General features: G+C 38.8%; 1 pseudogene; it reads right to left on the bottom strand.

Annotated features, from left to right (window-relative positions):
* Positions 1 to 1,289: 1,289 nt before the first annotated feature.
* LOC111531320 lies at positions 1,290 to 2,610 on the bottom strand (annotated as a pseudogene).
* Between the last annotated feature and the right edge of the window lie 8,322 nt (positions 2,611 to 10,932).

Below are 10,932 nucleotides of genomic sequence, written 5' to 3'. Positions count from 1 at the left end.
AGTGTGCATGTCTGTCTGTACCTGAGCCAGTGAAGAATATCTCCAACTCTGTCTTTTGTTCCCCAGAAAAGGACTTGGAGGTTTTTGGAGCTCACCATGTTTTATCCCTGAAAATAGACTTGATTCTAGTGTAGACTGGGTTCTTCAACCATTGTCTCCAGACAAAAAGTCATTACACAGCCATGGTAGAACATTCATTCTCTGAACCTTTTTATAGAATCCACTTTTATAAAATCTGCAAAGGTTTTCTCTATCAAGCCAGGTGATTAGAAAGAGCATAGAAAAGGCTGGTAACTCTCCTCTAGACTGCAGTCTTACATGCATATTAGATTTCCACAGTGTGTGTTATTCCACAAAATTCCCTGCTGTGGAATAATTGTGTGTTATTCCACAATTACCAGCTGGCTTGCTTGTAATTTGGGCAGCTGGGCTTCAGTGGCTCAGACCTTCTCCTTCATGGAATGCTCTAAGCCTCCCTAGTAAAGTTCCATATTTTTATTATGTAGAATTGACCACCAACTACAAAATAACTTTTTAGATTTACCTAGGGAAATAAGCAGGGGGCAAATGTATGCTAGTCACCATCATAGTGTTTTAGTTTTTCCCATTACATTAAGCCCTTTTTCTTATTTCCAGTTTAAGATGATCTATTTTAGGCTATCTCTCAAGACAGCTTTGCCAGCAGAGTGACCACAGAGGATGACAATAACAGCAGGCATTATTTGTTGAAAGCGCAGCTGGTATCTGGTGCTGTGGAGAGTGTTTAAAATGCACTATCTCATTAAAACATAAGTCATCCCTGAAACTCAGAGAGGTTAAGTAACTTTCTCAGCATCATACAGAGGGAAAGTTATCAGGATTCACACCTAGGCTTATACATCTTGAATTTTTTATAATTATTCTATATGCTATTGGTAATGTCAATAATAACATCACCAGGAATTAAATTGTTCATATTTTTCCCTTTGATGTTAGGCAGTGAATACGTAAAGCATCCTAAGATTAAAAATCAAATAAACAAACAACTGGACAGAAACCCAGATAATTATTATTACTATTATTATTATTATTATTGTGAAAGAGCACATTCTATTGGGAAGCAGACTGCTGCACAGTGACTGACAAAGGCCACCCAATGGGCACTTACACATCGTACTCCAAAAGACATGGGATGTTTTGCTAATAAAAATCAATGGGAACAAGGATTCCTCTGGGCAACTCCCCCAACCTCATCCTTTTTAGGGGTGGAGAAATCTCCCAACCATTTTCCTGATGGCAGCTATGGTTCACTAGAGATAGAGTCCCTCAGGGGTGCCCTCCTGTTTCTTATAAAGAACACTTTCTTTATATTTTTTGAAGTATTCATTTGTTACTTTCATTCTACATTCTCTTGAGGCCGTCAGACCAGCTTCTATACAGATTACCTTGATGTCAGCACCAGAGAGGTCATCTTTAACCATGATCAAGTCGTCCAGGGTTACGTCATCGGACAGTGTCATCCTGCTTGTGTGATTCTGAAAGGTGCACTTCTTAGTCCTTTCATCAGGCAGGGGGAACTTGATTTTCCTGTCAATGCAGCCTGGTCTGATAAGTGCTGGATCCAAAGTTTCTATTCGGTTTGTGGCCATGATAACTTTCACATCTCCCCTAGAATCAGATCCCTCCAACTGGTTCAACAGTTTCAGCATTGTTCACTGAATTTCTCTCTCACCACCAGAATTTGAGTCATACCTTTTTGTCCCAATGGCGCCACTTTTATCAATAAACACGATGGATGGTTCATGTTCTTCAGCAACTCAAAACAATTACCATACGAGTTTGGGCCCATCACCTAGGAACTTCTGAATAAGTTCAGAGCCAACATTCTCAAAAAAGTGGCTGAGGTTTGGTTTGCTACTGCTTTGGATAGCAAGGTGTTGCCTGTGCCAGGTGGACCATAGAGAATGACCCCTTTAGGAGGCTTCATACCCATCTCTTCATAATATTCAGGATGAGTGAGAGGAAACTCCACAGCTTCCTTAATTTCCTGAATTTGGTTGTCCAACTCCCCAGTATTGGCATAGGTCTCCTGAGGGGCCTTTTCCATCTTCATCACTGTGACCAGGGGATCCGTGTCATCCATTAGCACCCCTATCACAACATGCACCCTGTGGTTGAGCAGGACCGCGCAGCCAGTTTCCAGCAGATCCTCGTCTACAAATGAAAGAATGCCGATATAGTATTCTGAGCCCACAGATGTAGACATGAAGACATGATTGCCATCAAGGATCTCTTCCAAGGTTCCTACTGACATCAGGGTGCCCCTCAGATCATCCACTTCTGATCTTTCCTCCTCTTGTTTTTCTTCTAATGGTTTCATTCGTTTCTGATTTCTGATGAATTCTTCCTCCATGAAAAGATAGTCTTTAATTCTCTCTAAGGTCAGTAATTGTAACCAGCACTGAGTGTGAGGTGTCACCAGTGGCAGTTTGCTGGCTACATCTGGTCCCTTTGTTTTCTTCTTCTTTTTCCTCACTCTAGTTGGTACAAAGGTTCATATTTCTTTTTCTTGTCCTTGTCATCCTTCTTGCCACTTCCAGGACCATGAACACCACTCTGACTTCGACCCATCTTGCCTCGGCCACTTGAGCTAAAAAACCCGGATTATTAAGATGCCTGTTGGTTACTTAACAATTTTAGTTTCACTATATTATTTAGCTACAAATAGCAATCGGTTCAAACATTTTCCCTTGCTAGGGATATAATTTCTAGAAAGTGTTCTTTGCAGTGAAACTGAACTTGAAGCCACTAAGTAGTAATTAATATTAGCTCCTGCTTTTTTTTTCTTTTTTCTTTTTTTTTTTTTTGAGACGGAGTCTCGCTCTGTCGCCCAGGCTGGAGTGCGGTGGCTGGATCTCGGCTCACTGCAAGCTCCACCTCCCGGGTTTATGCCATTCTCCTGCCTCAGCCTCCCGAGTAGCTGGGACTACAGGCGCCGCCACCTCGCCCGGCTAATTTTTTGCATTTTTAGTAGAGACGGGGTTTCACCGTGTTAGCCAGGATGGTCTCGATCTCCTGACCTCGTGATCCGCCTGTCTCGGCCTCCCAAAGTGCTGGGATTACAGGCTTGAGCCACCGTGCCCGGCCAGCTCCTGCTTTGAAAGCATTATATTTAACAAGGCTTCATAGGAATAATAATAATAATAATATGAAATGGGGTTTTGGTTTATAGTTTAATTCCAGAAAGAAAGTATGCTTTTTAAAATTTACCAGAGTATTTAGTAACATTGTTTTCATTTCCAGTGAGCACTCATTGCTGATTTTAAAGAGACAATGCAGCTGCAAAAAACAGAAAAACAAAACAATTGCAGGACAGAAAGCTCAAGTTCTAGAGAAAGAGAGCTATAGTATCACGTAGTGGAAGTTACCCTGTAATTCCAACAGAATGCTGAACAGTGAGTTTCATGCTGTTTTATCTAAGCAACAAATTGGCAAAAATATAAAACACAAGCCTAGAAAATGAGCAGGAATCTAGTGAACAAATCACTTAATAGAGGTCTTATTTTCTGTGTGACTTAGGTGTGAGCAAGGGTGGTCCCCTCAATCTTAGTGTCAATTTCACACTCTGTGACAATCCAATGTCCTGTTGAAATGTTTGCAGATTCACAGGTGAAGAAGGCTAATGTTCTCATGGTCGTGAGTTCAGTCTTCCTCCAAACTTACTAGCACATTCGGAATCAGTTCTCAAAAGAATATTGCTGATTTGTTAAAGGGTGTATGATTACGCTCTCAAACTGAAGGGACTTTGGCTCCAGTGGATATAGTGGGTCATAAGGGCATATGTTAGAGCTTTCTGCACTGAATGCAAGATTAGGTTTTATATCTTCTGTTGGCCTGGGCCTCTTTGACAGCTGTCGACTTTTGGAATCAGTTGGTAAACTGGTCAAAGTAGAATACCTTGCCTTCCTCTTGCAGAGTACAGCAAACATTACAAGGTTTTCTTTCTTTTTTTTTTTGTTTTCTTTAAGCAGCTTGCTGCTCTATGTCTTATCAACATAATGTGTTTAATGGAATAAATCAGCATGATGTCTTACAGGATTTTGAGTCGTTCTTGGGAATTAAATTGTGACACAGAATTGGGGAGTTGACAACCGACAGTTGGCATTCTTACAACAGTAAAGGTATGCTTTTGTGTCCACCAAGTTAAACCACACTATTCTTAGTGTTCTTTGTTTCTGGGAGTGGATAAACATGCATGTTATCTATCAATAACTGCAAACTAGGTAGCAATAACCCCTGTAAGAAAATCAGTTTGGCAGGCAGCTGTAATCGGCAATATCACTATTCTTCTCAGGGTTTTACACTTGCCAAAGAGAAATGCATTATGTTCTTTTATGTTCTTTGAATCTTACAGCTTCCTAGAAATGAAAGCAGAATAGTGTTTCTCCCTGTTCTACAGATATGAAGACTGAGTAACAGAGAGCACATTTTGTTGGGAAAACATTTATGAGGGTCCTGAGACTCTGAGGAGGTTGTTCTGAAGTGTCATTTTCCTTGAGCAGTTTTTTTGTGTTTTTCCTTATAGATTAGCCTATGTTGCATTGCAGGCTGAGGGCAAAGGGCCTGAAGACAGACTGCCTCAGTTGGAACTTGAATTCTGCCACTTGTCTTGGGCAAATTGCTCAGCTTCTCTGTGACTCAGTTTTCTCATCTGAGGATTAAATGAGGATTAATTATATGAATGCAAAGTAAAGTACTCAAAACAGAGCCAGACACTATTAGCATTCTATCTATAGTTAATGAAGAAGCAATAACTGACAAGGTTAAAATCTTACACCCAAAGTTAAATGTAGAAAATTTAGAAGATTCTATATTAAAAATGTAATTTCTATCAGGTCCTGGGCTACCTTCACCTTCTTCAGTGAATGGATCAAGTAGGAAACTATAGCTCATTGGTTTAAAGTTGAGGTTACTTGTGTGCTAAGTGCCTTTGTTAGCATGCAGAGAACCCTTTGCATGACTAGCACTGATATGACAAATTGCTGCATACTCTCCAAGTGATTCAGCCAAGCCATTTCCTCAGTGCTGACAAAGCACCAATCCCAGGTACTGCTCAACAGGGCCGCCATTATCTACCATTTCAGGCAGACAAGGAGCTTAGATGGAGAACATTACAATTATTTTCACAAATTAGATGAATGTATTTGAATCTGAGAGCAAAAATTCATGGGTAATATATGTCTTTCTATGTCTATCTCTCTTGAATATAAAGAAGGTAGTTACAATTGGTAATTGAAACATTGCCTATCAGTGTGAAATTTATGAGATAAATTTTAATAAATACATGGACATTTCAAGTGTCTTTTGCTGATGAAAGCAGCTGAATTGATTAAAACTAATTTGCACAATTTGTGGTTTATGGTGAGAAACTGACCGCAAAAAAATGGAGCATTTTTAATATAAGTACATTTTTCAACTGGGGGTACTTTTTGTTTACATCATGTTGGTAAATGTTTAAATCTTATACTTTAAGAAATTTGCATTTGAAGGGTGACAGACTTTTCTTTGCATCAATTCAAGTGATTTAATTATAGTGGAGACAGAATTTATCTTGTTTTCATGAACCCATTACATTTTCATTGAAGTTCAGAGATTTGAACTTCTTTCAGTTATAACTTTTATTAAATTGACTTGATGATATTTTGTTGCATATTTTTTCCTTTAGTATTATGGTGAAATCCTTTTGCTTTAAGTTTTGTAACTGCTATTTATATTCCTAATGGAATATAAGACCTTGGAGGCTTCTAGGGTTTCTTTTACTGCAACTGTCTACGATTAAAAGATTGAATTATTGGTCTCTTAGGATAGAAGCACATCCAGACTTCTTACTTGTTATAGCTTAATATCCATCTCATAAGAACCACTGAGAATCAATCTCCAGTTTGCAAATAACTTGGATTTGAGGCATTGGTTTGTGAGTAATCTGTATCATTTTTGGGAGTTCTTTTTTTGTACCACAACAGTAAGTCAGTATCAGTTGCTGCATTTTCGATTTGTTTAAAAACATGGGAGTATAAAATTGGTTGTCAGGTGGCTTAAGGTTTAGTTCCAGGTTTGCTTTTAGCTCACTTTTGTAACTTACTTAACTTCCATGTGCCTTGGCATTTTCATCTATAAAATAAAGAGGGAGGAATTAGGTCAGACTGGAGCATCTTAAAGGTTCTGTTTCTCAATTTCTCTTTGAATTTATCCAGGTAGATTCTGCACTAGCTTTGGCAGACTCAGGTCATAAGGTTGGTTAAGGTTAGAAAAGAGGATGAATGGGAGGGAGCACCTCAGATCAATTGGGAGCTGGGGAAATTAAACGGTTTATAAAGGAAGGTCCTAGTAGAGCCTGTATAGAGGTCCTACACATGGACCCTCAAGGCTTGGCAAATTTAAGTGAAGTTTGGTAATATGTCACTAAGATGATTGTGGTGATAGGGAAGTGGGGGTATATTCTCAGAAGAAGCAGTGTAGAGAACAATTGCACTCAGCTGGTAATAAATAACATTCAGGGCCAGGCACTGCAGATGCATGGCTCTGGATGATGGGGCACAGAGGGTTTGATCTCAGGGAGATTGGTCAGAGCAGCACAAGACAAAAGCATAGGAAATGCTGTAACTGGGAAGCCACAGGGTTGTCTGAAGCTCACTCAGCCCTATGATATTGATATTGGGTCTGTTGTAGAAAAATATCAATTCTCAGCTCTCCCAGCCTTAGGTAACACTGTGTCTAAATGGCAGTATGTCTTCTTAGGGATTATGAATGACAAGGGGGATGAGAAATGACCAGAACCATCATGCCTCCTCTGCTCCTTCTGTAAAACCTTACTAGTGTTTTTATTTTATATTTTATTTTTATTTCCAGTAGGCAAGAAGAAAATCTGAAAAGTGATGAAGCAGGAGGTTAAGTACTTAGGGAAGAAGATTTTAAGAACTGAAAGGATCTGTTTTAGTTAGAATGGGAAAGATGTTTCCTTGGTTACAGATCTTTATAGGTGGTAGAATTACGGTGAAAACACTTTAAGGAAAATTACTTGATTGCTGGGAGGTATCAGAGTTTTTCAACAAATATTTCATTGAATAGAAATGGATTGAGCACCTGCTATGTGCAAAGTTTTGAACTGAGTGCTCTGGGGATATGAACAATTATATCAGATCATTTCCACACCTGAGGAGTTCACACAAAAGCTGAAGAGACAAAGCACACAAAGCAGTGAATTAAATGATAGAGCAAGACTTAAATATCCATACAGAATGCCGTAGCATCAAGAGGGACTCCCCGTCCTCCTGAGTTCTGGACCAGTTGAGAAATATGCCAAATAAATAGAATGCATATAGGGCAATATATTACCTTTATTTTTAGTAGATAAAAGCCAAATTGAAGTACGCACAGCTTAGTACAGTTCTCAGTGAGTCGCTTGACACTGAAATCCAGAATTAGACTTACATTCTTAGCCATGTGGTGCCTCTGTCCCCATGGAACAGAGAGGAACCACTGTTTGTGGAAGAGCTTGTTTCCAAGAAGAAAAGAGAGGAGCTGAGTCTAAAATCATAAATTTATTCTTTCCTACTTGGCCCTGAGATGAAGCAAACAAGGCATAGAGAAATATCAATAATTAAGCTCCTTGTTACAGAAGGATTTATCAAGAGTGGGAAAGAGGCATTTCCCTTGACAAGATAACAGTATCAGCAGTGAAGAAAGAACATGCAAAGTGACAAAGAAGGATCCAGACTTTAAGGGTTAGAGATAGGAAGGACAAGCTAAGCCACAGCGTGTTGAAAGGATTTTCCCAGGGGAATGATTTGAGCTGTTTTTTTTTTTTTTTTTTTTTTTTTTTTTTTGTGATGATAGCATTTATATAGGCAAGAAGAAGAGCCTGCTGGTGGGAGTGGGAGGGATGATAAAGGCAAAGTACTGAGAACACAAGAAAGAATGTAAACCCCAAAGCAAGGTGATGACAGTGGAAACTGCAAGAAAGGGTCGAAGTAGCAAATATTGAGAAGGGGATACCACTGCGGGGAGATAATATGTAGGAGGAGAAAAAAAGAATATGAGTTTAAGGGCAGGGATCCCAGTTCTCCTTTCCCTTTGGTACCATAGTGTGTCAGTTAACCTCTCCAGGACTGTCTCAATTTCGTTGTCTGTACAATGGGAGAATTTCGATAGCGGATTTCTCTAGCCATTGGTTAGCATGGTTGCCACTGCTAAGAGGAGCTATTAAGCTTGTCAGGTAGAACCAATGGCATTCTTTCCAGAAGTAGAAAAAAAATTCCAAATTTATATGGAATCACAAAAGACCCAGAATAGTCAAAGTTATCCTGAGCAAAATGTACAAAACGGGAGGAATCGCATTACCTAACTTCAAATTACACTACTGAGCTATGGTAACCAAAACAACGTGGTACTGGCATAAAAACAGACACATAGACCAATGGAACATAATGGAGAGCCCAGAAACAAATCCATGCATGTACAGTGAGTTTATTTTCAACAAAGTTGCCAAGAATAAACAGTGTGGAAAGGACAGTCTCTTTAATAAATGGTGATGGGAAAACTGGATATCCATATACAGAAGAATAAAACTAGACACCTGTCTCTCACTGTCTACAAAAATCAAACCAAAATGGATTAAAGACTGAAATTTAAGACGTCAAATTATGAAACTATGGCAAGAAAATAGTGGGAAAGCTCTCCAGGACATTGGACAGGGGAAATGTTCCTTGAGAAATATCCCACAAGCACAGGCAACCAAAGCAAAAATGGACAAATGGGATTATAGCAAGTTAAAAAGCTTCTGCACAGCAAAGGATATAATCAACAAAGTGAAGAGACAACCCACAGAATGGGAAAAAATATTTACAAAGTACCCTTCTGACAAGGGACTAATAACCAGACTATAAAAGGAACTCAAACAATTCTATAGGAAAATAATAATCTGATTTAAAAAACAGGAAAAGATTTGAATAGATATTTCTCAAAAATAGGACACACAAATGGCAAACAGACATATGAAAAGGTTTCAACATCATTCATCATCAGAGAAATTCAAATCAAAACTACAAAGCGATACCATCTCACCCCAGTTAAAATGGCTTTTATCCAAAGGACAGGCAATAACAAATGCTGGCAAGGATGTGGAGAAAAGAGAAACCTTGTACCCTGTTGGTGGGAATGTAAATTACTACAACCACTATGGAGAACAGTTTGGAGGTTCCTCATAAAACTAAAAATAGAGCTACCATATGATTCAGCAATACCACTGCTAGATATATACCCAAATGAAAGAAAGTCAGGATATCAAAGAGCTAACTGCACTCCCATTTTTATTGCAGCACTATTTACAATAGCCAAGATTTGGAAGCAACCTGTGCTCATCAACAGATGAATAGATAAAGAAAATGTGTTACATATAGCACTATGGAGGATTATTCAGCCATCAAAAACAATAAGATCCTGCTATCTGCAACAACGTGGATGGAACTGGAGGTCATTATGTTAAGTGAAATAAACCAGTCATGGAAAGACAGACTTCACATGTTCTCACTTATTTGTGGAAGCTAAAAATTAAAACACTTGAACCCATGGACATGGAGAGCAGAAAGAGGGTTACCAGAGGCTGGGAAGGGTAGTGGTGGGGAGGGCCAGGGAGGTGAGAGGGAAAAGTAGGGATGGTTAATGGGTACAAAGTATAGAAAGAATGAATAATATCTCATATTTTATAGCATAACAGTGTGACTACAGTCAATAATAATTTAATTGCACATCTTAAAATAACTAAAAGAGTATAATTGAATTGTTTGTAACACAAAGGATAAATGCTTGAGGTGATGGATACCCTATTTACCCTGACGTGATTATTACACATCATATGTCTGTCCAAATGTCTCATGTACCCCATAAATATATATACCTACTATAAAAATTGGAAAAACTATTGTCAAGTAGAACCAGAAAGGTAAAGACCAGAACGCACCTGTGGCATTGTTCCCTATACCCCTAGGAGATACAGAGATATGAAAGGCTTTCAGGAGTCAGAGGACGTCTCTGAGAAGGAGGCTATGTTATATCCCTGAATGCTGCTGACATCTCTGGTGAGAACTAGCCTCTATAGCACATTACACAGACTGAGTGTGGAGGGTGAGGAAGCTGAGTTAAAAACATTCTTGGCTTTCAGTGCCTAGGTCTAGTTAAGAAGTACCCTGGGTAGATCCTGACTCACGCATGAAAGGGCACAGCAGAGTCAGGGAGGCTAGTGGAAGTGCACCTTGTTTTACTTACTCACCTTTCCCCAGGCCAACCCACTTTAATGTAGATTCATCTCTGGGAAAAGATTTTTCTCTTGCACCCTAAGGTTATGCACTGAGAATATCCATTTAAATCTCTTGGCATTTCTAAATTCATATACTTACTGAAATTTTGGGAAAAAACATATTCAGTGTAGTGACTGACCTTCAACATCCTTACTGTATTCCCTTGAATAATCAGCTTTTTATTACCTTCAGTGCACATTGGTGAGATTTATTACTCACTTTAAAGACGCTGTCTTTTATCTAAATTAAAAAATGCATATATATTCCATTTGACTCTCACCCCAAAGAAGGGGAAAATGGGGCTAAGTGGGGAGAAGCCAATCCATAAAATAGTTATTTTCAAATATGATGTACTTGATGCTGTGTGTGCAATTGATGGACTTTTAATATGAATTGATACCCAATTTAGCTCAATCACAAATAACTATTCCTTCTTAATAGGTAGCAATGAGTGATCTGACAGAGCTGGTCTCACTTCATTTATAATTAATTCATTCATTTATTCCTTGTCAAATATTTAGTGAGCTTTACTGAGCACTAAGTCCTATGTCAGGTGCTGAGAATATAATGGTAAGCAAAACAGTTGGGATTTATGCCT

Source organism: Piliocolobus tephrosceles, chromosome 15, assembly GCF_002776525.5.
Source record: "Piliocolobus tephrosceles isolate RC106 chromosome 15, ASM277652v3, whole genome shotgun sequence".
Taxonomy (NCBI): Eukaryota; Metazoa; Chordata; class Mammalia; order Primates; family Cercopithecidae; genus Piliocolobus; species Piliocolobus tephrosceles.
This window is presented reverse-complemented; position numbering and strand designations above follow the sequence as displayed.